At 47.2% G+C, this 14,440-nt stretch overlaps 1 protein-coding gene across 5 annotated transcripts in view; it reads left to right on the plus strand.

The window, feature by feature from the left end:
* The window catches only part of YES1 (YES proto-oncogene 1, Src family tyrosine kinase), a 1,102,642-nt gene that overhangs the window by 811,863 nt on the left and 276,339 nt on the right, over positions 1 to 14,440 (plus strand). The window lies entirely within an intron of this gene.

The raw sequence follows: 14,440 nt of genomic DNA on the forward strand, positions 1-14,440 counted from the left end.
TCCTCAAGACCCTTCTCCTTCTTTCTCCCCCTTCCCTGCTAACTCCTTCCTCCTCATCTATGAGTGGCTCCTGGTTCCCTTCTGAGTTGTACAGGGTCCTAGGCCCCCTGAGCCCAGTCATTCCCACCCCCCCCTTCCCGGCATTTTGCCTGCTTCCTATGATACTTGCCCTTGGGCCTTCCCGTTACACCTGCTCTTCGCCCCTTCACCCTTCCCACTTTCACCCTTCCCACCTTAGCACTTCTTTGTGCTGACCTGCTCCCCCCACCCCACAATTCTTGTTCTGCACTTGCACGATCCAAATGTCACAAGGTCTTCTAGGACCGTTATCGTATCTTTCTCCCGTAACACCCCCACCCCTTTTCTTGTCTTGTGGCACCTTGAAACACCATTTGTTATATAGGCGCCTTACAAATATCCAATAACTAAATCAAATAAAGTAAGAATAGTGTAGTAAATGGTCTATATACACTTTGGAGCTGTTGCAAGCAAGTTCCGGTGGAATCTAGTACATAACCAACATGGGTGAGTGGGCATTCCTAATGAATGGGAGTGATGGCATTAGAGAAGCAGAAGGGAGAAAGAGTTGAGGAGGAGGAGCTGGGTGTTCAAAGGACAGGAGAGTGAGGGGAAAATAAAAACATAATGAAACGCACCTACCATGTAGATACAAGTTTGGGGTCCAGGACTGCCAGACCAGCAGCATCCCCTTTGAGGACAGTAGGTATGTGAGGTTCTGCAATTTGGAGCTTCCTTCAGTTAAATAATTGACAAAAGCATGACAAGACAACTGTCCTTTTGTGAACTATGAGATGTGAACTTGAAAAAAGCACTGTCTTTTCAGGGAGCTGCTTACATATGGATATATGGTAATAGTCTTTCATGTGACAAATATCCTCAAACCTTATTTGTTTACTTTTTTTTTTTTTTTAACTAAACATTATCATAGTTCTGTATTTTTTGATTCCTGAGACTACAATTGGAAATATTAAAACAATGAAAAGGACAGTTGCAGGTTGAGACAACCATGTTGGGGGTTGGGTAATCTGCATTCAAGCTGCATCAGGATTCTATCTGAGCAATCTGTAATGGGTGCTGGTGCCGTAATGTGTGCGTTTCAGGCCACGGTCATAGGGAGGAGTTCTCATGAGCATGCCGGTTATCTTCAACACGTATGCGGCTTTGAGTCCAAGTGTGAACCTCAACCTGGAAATGGGTATCAAATATTTATGTAAATATGCATGCAGATACACATTTAAACCCTTAAAATGCAATGGGCATGTACATGTGTTTCTGATGCTTGTGAATCTGCTTAGAATCACAAGCTGTGTATATAGTCCAACATCTAATGGTAATCGCAGAGTATTGTATCTTTCATTCAAAGATCGAAAAGGAATGTTCACATGGGCGTGACTGTAAGACTATCCCTAACGTGACATGTAGTGTACCCAAAATCCTTCACACGTCAAGGTCCCACCAGATTATTTTCCGCCTATCTAACTGGTGGCACATGCCAAGCTCCTATAGAGTTAAAATTGCCTTGTCTTACTTGAAGTGGCTCTCGCTTAGTCTCCTCGATGGCTACTCGACGACTGATACTGCCTCGCCAACGGTCATTTTACCCAATGACTTGGCTACTGATTTCCTTGCGGCCTTGGCCCTCAGACTTGTCCTCACAGTATTGAGAGCAGGACCCTGTTATTTCTGACTTTCTCTTGAGAATGCCTCTTCTTTGCCCCACTTCTTCCTTCAGTCTGGCTGCCATTTCTTTCTGTTATGGAGCGAACACAATTTAAATTCTGCACGTCTTGCAACAGCAAATTTCCCTGGAAAGATACTCATCGAGAATGCAGTTGGTGCCTCCCTCGTGACCAATATGAGCAGCGTTGCCTGTAAACTTTTTTGGCCCAAAACCCTAAAAGACAGTCGCACCAAGCGGTGGGCGGCCTACGCTATGCAGGCCGATAGTCATAGACTTAATGATGGAACCTACATGTTCCTGCGTGCCCTTCCACGGTGCAGACAAGCATGCCATTGGCAGTGCGATGGGGAGATCACACCACGGCGACAAGGACACACACCAATACACCTACACATAAACGCACAACCCCTCGACAGATCTGCTGAGAAAGCCGTTGATGCACGTGGGCAGTCAAAGTTAGACAAACCTTGTGGTTCAGTGCCCTCTGCACAACCGCCATCACGGCCTGCACACAGCGTTAAGACTTCATCTTCAGCGGGCGCTCCCATTAAATTCTCGGTCAACAGTGCAGTAGCATCGCAGAGGCCCGAAATGGAACCATCCCTCAAACGCTCCTGAATCTTAAGGAGAAGCTTTCTAAAGCCTGTTCACATGGGGCTGAGCCTAAAAAGGAATCCTTCCCTTTTAACTGAGGGGTATTCTCCAAACTCACCCCTCTATCCAAGGCTCTGCAGCAGGCTCCTGTTCCAGCTGCCCAGCCCTTCCCTCCCACTGATGAGTCCAACTCCTCTGGGTGGACTAGAGAGAAAATTGAGGCATATATGGATAAAATGTTAGTTTATTAACTTTTCAAACCAATTTGATGATATTCTCAAGAGACATAGGCCTGTGGATATGTGCCATATTCCTCTGAAGTCTCCAAGGCTCCTTTCCCCAGGTACACATTTTACATCCCTGGAGGAAAGTCCACGTGAACCTCCTGTGGATGTGTTCCTTGATGATCAGGATGAACCTGACCAGGACATTTTCTATGTCCCTGACACAGGACAGGCATCTCAGAACCCCGTCTCTCAATACCCAGACTGGGTCCCTGCTGATGATCCGGGCAATTGGGACACTACCCCTACCCATGACCCTGACGACATCTTCTTGGACACGCCTCCGGTTGTTCAACCCAGAGATTCGCCTATTGATGACCAGATGCTTTTTAACAACCTTCTCAAGAAGGCGGTTGACCATTTTAAAATAGTCACCCAAGAAGCCGTACCTGATGCAGACTTCGTGAAGGATATCCTTAACCCCTTAAGTGCCAAGGGCGAGGCATCTCGTCCTTGGGATTACCTCCCTGTTGCCAAGGACGAGATACCTAAGAGAAAACGTTAGAAGGCATTGAATGGCGCAATACCAAAATCACCAAAAAAGGCCTTGGCACTGGGGGGGGGGCATGGCAGTTAAAAGGTTAAGGAAAAGGTCCCGGTCAGCCAGGCTATTCCCCTCCTGAATTCGATGACACTGTTTCCTGCTTGCCATACACCATCGCTCACTCGGGCAGACAACCCTTGAGTTGACAAGATGTTCCTCCCAGCACCCTCTCTATATCAGAGGCCATGCTGTCCCGGACTCCCTGGTCATCGCAACCACCACGAAATGAGGAGTCGTGCTGCGATCCATATCGGTCTCCTCCAGACTAGGATTGTAAGAAGCTGTATGGTCTTGGCAAATGGGTCACCACGTCAGCTGCTTTCTTTACTCAAATTGAGCTATAGTGACAGGAGGGCCTTCAGAATGTCCGGGAACTTGCTTGCACCCAACTCTTAACTGTGGTTGCTGAATGACGCCAGGTAATGCAAAACATTCTGAAGTTCAGCAGGGACAGCAGGATATGTCCTCATACAAGGGACTCTATTGAAGCGCCACGCCTGGCAAAAATAAATTGGGGATTTAAGCCAGAGACTAAGGCTTCTCTCATCAATAAGTCAGTGGAAGATTCAGCTCTTTTCGGTAAGGTGGTCGAAGAGGCCCTGGAGACCGCAAGAAAAAGAGCACGATATCTAAAATAAATTATCCAACTAGGGCATTTAATACCCGCCGGTCCTTTCGCAGGCAGTCTCTATCGTGTTCGGGTCAAGATGATTCGGTTTTCCGGTCAAGTTACCTCCAGCGGCTTGCAGTCCCCACAACGGCGGGGATCTCAACGCGGGAAGGTTAGAGGGAGAAACTCTGCTGCCAGAGGCTCCCCAGACCAGCAAATGACTTGGCAGTACAGGCCCCATCCCATGTACCAAGAGCAGACTGTCGGCAGAGCATCTACAGATCCTGCTGGTGGAGGTTCAGAGCCTTCTAGAAAAGGGATCGATCAAGGTTGTCCGTCATTTTGGTAAAAAAGGGTATTTAGTCAATATACTTCCTTGCACCCCATGCACCCTGTTTTATATCTGCGTTCTGCAAATAAATATGTCAAAAGTTCAAGATGACAATTACATGCCCACATTGGATATGAAAGATGCATACTTTCATACTTCAATGATGCCAGCACACACAAAGTACCTTGGTTTCAAAATATATAACACTACCAGTTGAAGGTGCTCCCCTTCGGCATTGCCTCACCCCAAGGGTGTTTACAAAGGTACTAGCGGTAGCGGCTGCTCACCTGCGCAGGCAGTCCATCCCAGTGTGTACTTATCTCGATGACTGGCTCATAACCGAAGACCCATGCGGAACGTGCCCGGTGAACCCCCAAATTAGATCTACTTTTCAATCTGGGATTCTCAATCGATGAGAAACAATCCAGTCTGGTCCCCAGTCAAGTCAAACAGTTTCTAGGGGCACTAATTCAGACGGAAGATTTGCTTGCCTTCCCCTCCAATGAGAGGGTTCAAAACATGTTGTTCCAGATCCCTCAGCATATAGCCAGTTGCTGGATAACCGTACACAAAGCCATGCGACTACTGGGGATGATGGCATCCTGCATCTTCCTGGTTTTATATGCCCGCCTGCGCATGCACCCCATGCGAGAGTGGCTCTCGAGCCAATGGTGTCAGGCAAGCGGTCAGTGGGGCTACAGCCCTCGTTCAGTCTCTGCAGTGGTGGTCAAAGGAAAACCTCTGAAGAGGAAATCCTTTACCACCCCCACAGTAGAAGCCACTCTCACTACGGACTCATCCCTGTCGGGATGAGGAACAAACCTCCTAGAATAGATGGCGCATGGCATGTGGTACCCATCAGTATCTTCCAGACATATCTGTTGGAACTACTGGCAGTGTTCAAAGCACTGAAAGCATTAAATTGAAAGTGGGCACTCAAACACATGTTCCTACTATCACAACATGTTACAGGGGAACACAATCTTCTTGCAGTCGTGCTCCGCAGAGACTTGCACCTACCCGTAGAACACGAGTGGCCCTTGCAAGAACATATTCTATTAAACATCTTTGCAGAATGGGGTAATCCAGACATCAATTTGTTCGCAACTCTGGAGAGCGGCCCAGATTATACCTCCAGTTACCCTCAAACGATCCAAGGGGAATGGTCTCTGGATAACATGGTCTGGGAGATTTGCCTATGCTTTTCCTCCAATTCCCTGTCTCAACAGAATAGTGCACATGTTTCACCTGTAACAAGTCGCACTAATCCTGGTCGCACAAATGTGGGCTCGACAGCCATGGTTCTCCCATCTAATGAGAATGGGAGTCTCCCCTCCCAGGAAACCTCCCTGCCCGTACAAAATGTTGTCACAGGTCCTAGGGAAGACACTGTACCAGTGCCCCCAAACACTCAATTTAGCAGCTTGGCTCCTGAAGTCATAGTTTTGTCATCTCCAATTACCTCAAAGATGCATGCGCATACTTAAAGGGGCATGGAAAACTCACACCAGACATTGTTACTCCACTAAGTGGAAACGTTTTATCATTTGGTGCAACTCTAAAATCTATTGACTGTTCACCTAAAGATATAGTCCTTTATCTAACACATCTTTTAGACTCTGTGCTTGTTCAACTCTCTCAAGGTCCACCTCGCTGCCCTCGCTGCGTATACCGCATCTCGGAGCAAGGTTTTATGGTTGAAAATTATTCCTGTAATTAAGGCATTCATGGAAGGGGTAAAAAGGCTTCACCCTCTTATTTCTAACCCCACTCCCGGGTGGGACTTTAATATTGTTCTCACAAGATTAGTGGGACCTCATTTTGTGCCGATGCCTAAGGCTAGTTTTAAAGCCCTTACCTATAAAACTGCGTTTTTAGTGGCCGTTACTTCCAGGGTTAGTGAACTGCAGGCCCTCTCAGTTCATGATCCATTTGTGGCTATTCACCCACGTTTTGCACCTAAATTCATTTCTATGTTCCAAGTGCACGTCCTACTTTCTTTCAGAATCCAACTAACTCTGCTGAATGAAACTGCCATACACTAGATGTTAGGAGAGCAGTAGTGTACTATCTTGAAAAGACTAAACCACTAAGAAAGACGAGCCAATTCTTTGTCTCTGTGGCAGCTGATGGAGAAGGGGGCCCTGTCTCTAAATCAGCTTTTTACAAATTGATTGTTAAATGCATTACACTGTGTTACTCTCTTGCCCACAGAGACTTACCCTTTATGATATGTGATATTTATAACGTGCCTGTACACAAGTTATTCTAGGCGCAGCAAGGGGAGGGAGGACAAGAAAAATGATCTTACTAGGCCTTGTCATTCACATCGTGCAAGTGTGACGGGAAAGGAGAGGGGGAAGTGCCAGGGAGAGGGAAGGGGAAGTGCAATCAGGTCAGCAATGCTCTGAGCGAGTGCAGCCAGGGAAGTGCGGCTCTGGATAAGTGCAAGGAGGCAGAAGGGGTGTAGAGGTTACAGTTACAGTCCCTAAGTGCACGTTCGACCCGGAGGCAGTGCAGGGGCGACTGATCATGCAGAAGTCTGGTACACAGCGAGACTCTGGGGGTAGCCAAGCAACCAGTCAGCACAGCAGGCAGGTAGTTTAGCAGGAGAGAGGGAAAGTAGAGAAGGAAAGAGGACTTGAGCAGCTTCTGGAACTTCAGGTGGTGCGGCTCAAGGTTGAGAGGGGCAGGGAGGCCATTCTAGAGGGAGGCGCCTGCAGAGGAGATATATCTACCCCCCACTGTCTGCCTGGAGAAGAGCGTCTGACCCTCAGAGTTTTAGATGTAGCTGAGTGAAGTGCTAGAGAAGGAAGGTATTTTGCAAAAGAGTTGGATGTAGTGCTGGCCCTGGCCCCAGAAAGCCTGAGGGTCTTGAACGTGATCCTTGCAGCCACTGGGAACCAGTGGAGAGATTTCAGGGCTGGAAAGATATGGTCCCTGGGCCAAGGATAAATCCTGTTCTGGATTAGTTTCAGAGGGCGGAGAGTAGAGGAAGGCAGATTGAGAGAGGCTGTTGCAGTAGGCCAGCCTAGAGAGCACCAGGACTCTAGAGACAGTGAACTTCTGGGGGAAAGTAAGAAAAATACCACCTCTGAGGAGGTGCAGTTGGTAGTGGGCCTTCTGGGCAAGGTCTGTGATGTGATGTGAGGAGAGAGAGAGTGGAATCGAAGATGACACCAGTGGTTTTTTTCTTCAGAGGAAGGCGAAGGAAGGGGGCCACCAGAGAGAGGGAAAGCGGGAGCAGGGGTCCCAATGAGAAGAATCTGTTTTTAGTGGCATTCAGGCAAAGATCGCTGGAGGCGCACCAATCCTGAATCGTGGATGGACAGTCTGGAATGAGCGAGAGAGGAGAGGGGGCTGAGGGGTGTCTGAAAGAGTGCCGAGTGTCATCTGCAAATACCACTGACAGTTATAGGAGAAGGTATTGATCAGGTGAGCCAAAGGAACCAGGGTGAGAGGATAGAGCCCTGGGGAACACCACATGTGGATAGAGAGGTTGTGTAGACCAAGGACCCAAGTTTGACCTGGGAAGGTCGGTCCAGGAGGAAGGAGGTCAACTACTTCAGGACCTGATCAGTGATGCCCAGGTTCTCGCGGAGTCAGGATGGTGTGATTCACCGTGTCAAAAGCAGAGGAAAGGTCATGGAGGATGAGGACAGAAGGAAGGCTGAAATCAAGATTAGAGAGCAGATTTTCTCAGGTGTTCAGGAGAGCAGTTCCCATGCCTCTGACTGCTCTGAAACCAGACTGATGGTCATGGAGACAACCAACAGATTCAGTGTGGAGAGTAAACTGGGAGATGGCCAGATTTCCCAGAGATCGGGGTAATAGTTTGCTGCTGGACAGGTAGGGTCGACAGAAGGCTTTTTAAGGAGGTGATGCACAAGGGAGTGCTTGAGGAGAGAGGGGAAGGATCCAATGGCGAAGGAGTGATTGCAGAAATTGGCCAAGGCTGGTTCGACTGTCAATATGGTCCTGGATGAGAGGGAAGTGGCGGAGAGGAGAGCGAGGATAGGATGTCCTGGGTTTTAGAGGTGAAGTCAGAAGCCAGAGCCGTACAGAGGGCCTGGGAGGGAACAGGAGAGGTAGAGACTGCGGAAGGATTGGCCAGCTTCTTGCAGATTTTGAAGAGTTTGGCCATGTTGTTAGAGGCCGCAGAGACAATGGCTTGGATGTGGACTCTCTTCTTGGACAGGAAAGAGTCTGTATTCCCTTTGTAGCTGGCGGAAGGCCAGTTTGTGAGAGGATGTGCCCTAAACCCTCCCTTTTCTCTCAGCCACCCTGCACTTGCATTTCTAGGCGGCGATGTGGGTGTCATACCAAGAGTTGCACTTGGAGGTAGGCTTTAGACGGATTCTCATAATAATAAAAATAACTAAATAATAATAATGGGGGCAAGGATGTCCAAAGTGTTCGAGATAGGAAGATGCATGTTCGAGAGGGCTGTGTCAGAGTGTGAGTCGGCCAAAGGAGTAGGAGGAGCAGAGAAAGCAGAGGCAAAGGCATCAACTGACAAACGCTTCCTGGGCCGAATGAGCGAGACGGTAGATGGCAGTGCTGGGGCGGGCTTGGCCTGAGGGACAAAGTTTGAAGTGAAAGGAAAGCCGAAAGTGGTCAGTCCAAGAGAGAGGATTGGTGAGAGTGTTAGAGAAGGGGTATGTCTGAAGATGAGAATATCCAAGGTGTGTCCGACAGTGTGTATCGGGCCAGAGGTTAGATTAGAAGGAGAGAATGTTGTAGAGGTTGTAGAACAGCCCAGGGGAGGGATTGGAAGCATCCAGGTGGATGTTTTGGTCTCTGAGGAGAAGTTGAGCGGTAGATGCAAGGAGAGCGGAGGAGAGGTCAGCCCACTCTGAAAGGAAGAGGGCAACCTGGCCAGGATGCCTGTAGATGGCGGCCACAGTCAGAGAGAGGACAGGAGAGATGGAGAGCCTGCAGACCGGGCATTCAAAGGAAAGTAGTAAGTCTGCGTAGGAATGACGGAAGCAGGGAGCCACTCTAGAAAGATCAGAGCTACTCCACCTCCAGGTCGGTTGGTTCTGGTCTCTGAGAGGATCTTTTAGCCATATGGGAGATTGTCAAAACTTGTGACAGAGCTGGCCGTGAACCATGTCTCGGTGAGAACTAGGACATCCATGTCGAGTTCTTTGAGGAGGTGGCAGATGTCAGAGGAATGTTTCACAGCAGAGCAAGAGTTGAGATTAGCGGCGTTGAGCAGGTGCCACATTTGAAAGTCTTCCATGGTGGGGGGGGTACAGGCTTGACGTACACCCAGCGGAAGTGGTAGAGGGCCCCAAGAAATGGGAAGAGGTGGTAGCAGGAGGTGGGATAGTAGCCAGACAGGTGGCAGATGCAGGAGGTGGCAGAGGAGCAAGAGTGGTGCTACTAGGAGTAGCAGGAGAGGGAAGGAAGTTAAGACATGGGAGACACCTATCAAAAAGGAAGGGATTGGGCTGAGCACTTTGGACCAGGATAATGCCATTCAGATAGACATTAATATGGTCTTGGAGGAGTGGAAGGAGGTCAAAGGGACCTCCCACCGAGTGCCATCATTCATGGGAGAGGAAGAGATGGGAGAGAGAACTGAGACCATGCGAGGGGTCCATAGGTCTGGTGAGGGAACGACCGAGAATGCCGGTGAGAGTCTGTCTGGAGGAAGCCCTGATGTAATTATCGGCGATGGGGAGGCCTGGGTTGGAGACGAGGATGTGCCTCTTGAACTACTTCCTTCCAGACTTAGTGAGAGGGATAGATTAAGTGATAGACTATCATTTAGAGAAGTTGGCGGCGGGGGAAAGCACCACAGAAGGTGTGAGGAGGAAAGTGGCGGGGGAGCGAAGGAGAAACACAGCCCAGGGCCGCACAAAGCGGGAAGAGCAGACGAGGCGTGGGGGTCACACAGTAGGGAACACACGGGAGGAGCAGACGGGAGACACATAACAGTATAATGGTACCCCCAGCAGGGGTGGGGACCTAGAAAGTGGGGGAGAGCCTAATGGGACACAGTTCACAGTACAACAGTAACCACAATGCAAAAAAACAACCCAGATTTGACTTTCCTAAAAAAAGAAGAGGGGAAAAGCCCTAGTTATAAACACAGCAGCAGTGCAAATGCAACATTCTAGAGGAAATGTGAGCGGTGCCTAAACAATACAATTAACTCTGGTGCTAAAGGGTGGTCTGGTAGCGAAATAGGAGTAATTTGAGGGGTGGGTCTGATTAGTGGAGTGCAGTGATAGTACCCCCCCCCCCCATCCCTCCTGACTGCACCGCATCTACCTGTAGGCTTCTTGCTTCCCCGGCAGACATGATCTTCAGCTGTGTCTGTGGGAGCTGCCCTTTCCCTTGGGGCCCTTTAGGCAAGGCTGCCCTGAAAGGGCCTTTGAAATACAGCTGTTACAGTCACAGGTATGGCACGGACCAATGAGATTCAAACAGGCAGAGACACAACTGACTGCTCCAGCCAATTGCAGGGGAGAGGGTGGGGGACATTAAGACAGCCAGAAAAAAAGGACTACACCAGAGAGATTGCACACACCAGATGCAAATCCGCTCAGTAAACAGGGTGGGAGTCAACAAAAAAAACACAAGAAAACCACAAACTATGCAGAAAATGATTGCAAAAAGCATGCAAATCCCTCCACACAACTACCTGAAACAGGCCAAACATGGATTGAAATCAATGTAAAACTACTCATTGAGCATCAACCAGCCCCTAAGACTGCTTTTCCAGAGGTTACCATGCAGGGTGCTTCTGGATTACAGCCAGGAAGGCAAGTGACTTTGCACTTACAACTCACTCTACTAGAGGCACAGGAGCTACTATAGCCTTTATTGCAAATGTTCCTCTTTATTCTATTTGCAAAGCAGCTACCTGCAGTACAGAAGTTCATACCTTCACTCAACATTAGGGCCTCGACACACACACTCGAAGTCTGATTCTCGGGTGGGGCAAGCAGTTCTGATAGCTTTGCTACTGTTCCTTCACACATTCCATGACCAACTCCTGGTACTGCTTTCTACTATGCACAGCATGGAATTCTAAGCAGAGTCACAAGCATCAGAAAGCATACATTACTCGCCAAAATCGTATTTCTGATGATTGTATCTGCTTAGATTCTCCCCACCCCATTCTTGAAGTAGAAGTAACATAGACCTCTTACACCTTCTTTCTTCTGTACTCACTCACGCATTTTGTAAGGCTCCCTCACGGCAGAACAGAAACAACCAGTGGGACCTCGACGTGTGAAAAACTTTGGGTACACTACACGTCAGGTTAGGGATAGTGTTAGTCACGCCCATGTCGACGTTCCCGTTTAAATCTTCGAAAAACAGATGGAATACTCAGCCATTACCTACAGATGTCCAACTATATGCACAGCATGTTTATCTAAGCAGATGGAATCATCAGAAATCCAATTACAGTGAGTAATGTATGGCATATCTGCATAAATGCTTTAAATGCACACATACACATTCAGGTGTCCGCACATTCATCCCCTGGGACTATTCTGTAGAGTAACATACCAGTCGACGTGTGATTGACCAACAGTCATAAGAAAAGGACCAAATGCAGATCCTTTGAAGGAAAGTTTTAACAATTAAGGGATGGGATATATGTTTATACAAGGGTAATCCATTTTTTTTTTAACTGGACTGTATGCATAGGGACATGTTCACTATTGTATAGTTCACTCACAGAATATGGCCCTTGATTTATTGATCTGTTTGGTGTAATGGTAAAAGCAGAAACCTTCTGGCTGAGTAGTAACAACCCATTGTATTCCATTAGATGAGAATAAACACAAAGCAGGATTATATTGTACTACCATGTTGGCAGACTGAGAATGTGGTCTCAGGTGGGATTATGGCAGCCCATTGGATGAGGACTATCGGAGGCTAATGACATGGAGTTGCCATGTCTCAAAAGTTATCTACTGCCATTCTAATTGAGACAATATGGAACATGCGCAAATTCATGTTGATTGTATAGAGGTCATACTCCATGATCAATTTCCATTGAAGAGGGTTGTAAACTGTATAGATTTGCTGCATGATATGATATGATTGGTTATTTATAACGCGCTTAATACCCAGCGGTTTCTCAGCGCGGACCCGGGGATTGAACCTGTGTTGCTCCGTGTCGTCTTGCTTCCAATGTGAGCACGTTGCCCTTGAGCTATCATCCCACTCCCTTGGCCAGGGGGGATCTCATGTATAGTTGTCTTAACGTTGTGTGATCTTAACCTTGACCATAGTTAAGGAGGCCATAGTGGATATCGATGATTTTTATTTATTTATTTATTTATTTATTTGATGGTCGGGTAGAAAGCAAGATATTTTCTTTACTGCCGTTTTTGTTGAAAAGTCTGTGGAGGAGCTGGTGATATTTCCCTTCCAGGTTTGAGGACAGATTAGTTGCTGGTTTTTTAATAGTTCAAGGACTTGCAAGTAGTTTGGCAGGCATGTGATGATGATACTTTGTTTTTATCATAAGGCGGGGCGTGTCCTAGGATGTGAGGGTAGTCTGTGCGAGTTGGATTTCAAGAGCTTGCTGTGGATTGAGTTTTGGGATCTTTGGTAGGTTGACTTGCAGAAACTATTCACAGAAAGGCTTTCCTTCAGGAATTCAGTAGAGAACTATGTTGCCTCTGGCCTGCAATCTTCAAGGTCCTTTATTTGATCTCCTTGTACTGAGATTTGCTGGAGTGCTGTTTTCAGGGGTCTGGACTCTTGCTACAAGCACGCTTTTATTTTTTGCTCCATTTTCTCTGGATGCTTAGGTCGATTGCATTTTCCTGACCTCCTCCTTGACTCTAATATCAGTACTGGTCACTTTGACCAAATAGGAAAGATCTTGCAGCTCTGTTAATATTGCAGTCTCATTTGATAGGTTTGTGGAGTTTTGGTGGTTGAGGCTCTGATTTTGTTATCCTTGATTCAACCCTAGGTTTTGGTTCTCTCTGTGACTGAGACTGCATCTTGGATTATGGCAGTAATGGCAGACCTGTGGTAGGAAGTGGTCGGTGTTAGTAGGCATGGCCCTGTTTGAACTTGTATGGCAGTGAACCAAGTTTATTGTGAGGTAGTGTTTATAATTAGCAGGTTTGTTAACACCAGAGACTACATTTGAAATGTTCACTCATATGCTCCCTTATATTTTCTTGCCCTTTCTGTGGAATTTATATTCTCCCTGCCTTGTTGCTTGTTTACTATTTTTGTTTACGTTTTTCCTATTTGCAACAGCTAGAATTGGAGTACATAAAATGTTACCTCACACTTACTGAGATTTCATGGAAACTAATCATCGTAAACTAGCACTTGCAGAGGCGTCATGAAAAAGTAGTCTTTGTAACATGATGGATATCAGCAGAGGAGGCTGTGTGGGGAACAAAAGCTGTGGTGCAATATGTGCAAATAGTATTTTACTGATGTGAGCACACTCCACCTTGAATTATCATATTAAGTGTGTCACCGCTTTAAGATCTGCTGGCTGGGAAGTGCATACCCCCTCTATCCCCCGTCCTCAGAGAGCATGAATAAAAGATGGTGGTTAAGACAAGGTGTAAGATGGCAAGGTGGGGTATCCTTCTGCTGCACCATTCCGATGATTAATGGCTGGTGAGCGAATGGGTCGGGTGGTAGATGGTGTGTGAACAGTGGCAGCAGATAAGTGTCAGCAGGTGGTGTCAATGGTGCTGAAAGAGTACTAATCTCCTAAAGCACCGACAGCAATGTTGCACTTGATTTCAGCTTTGGCCAGCCTTCCACAAATACATCTCACATACCAAACACCACACTCTTACTGCTGCTCCAGGTAGTCATCAAGTCCCCCAGTCGTCACCAAGTCAATCTATTCATTGATCATTCAGTAGCCAGACAAAATGCAATACATATAGATTGCGACTCCCAAATTCTCCTCAATTGCTATTCTCAGGTAAACTGTCAGTTTGAATACAAAATGGCCATTATCCGCTTACAGGCCTCATGGAACTGACCATTAAAAAGGATTGTTATTCTTTAGAAGCCTCTCTAAGATTTTTGTTTTGCCATGGTTTCGCAGCATATTCCTTTAAGCGCATGGCCCGTTATAGCGCCCATCTCCAAAGTTGGAGAGAGGACTTTTGCAATGCAGAGAAAAGCCAGACCTGAATGCCAATCCCTACAAAGTAGTCTTAATTTCCTGTCACCTACCTGGAAAGAGCTTCATGTCTCCATTCCCTTGTGTGGCGTAGAAAAGCTTGGGAAAACACTTTGCTGTTAACATCTTTAAATGGTGTTGGGATGGGTGGTTGGAAGTATTGGTCAACATTGATTTGCCAATAATTAACACTCCACACCTAGCAAAAGAACCTGAGCATTTGAGAGAACC

The sequence above is a fragment of the Ambystoma mexicanum genome, chromosome 5q (assembly GCF_040938575.1).
Source record: "Ambystoma mexicanum isolate Mex_15411 chromosome 5q, UKY_AmexF1_1, whole genome shotgun sequence".
Lineage (NCBI taxonomy): Eukaryota > Metazoa > Chordata > Amphibia > Caudata > Ambystomatidae > Ambystoma > Ambystoma mexicanum.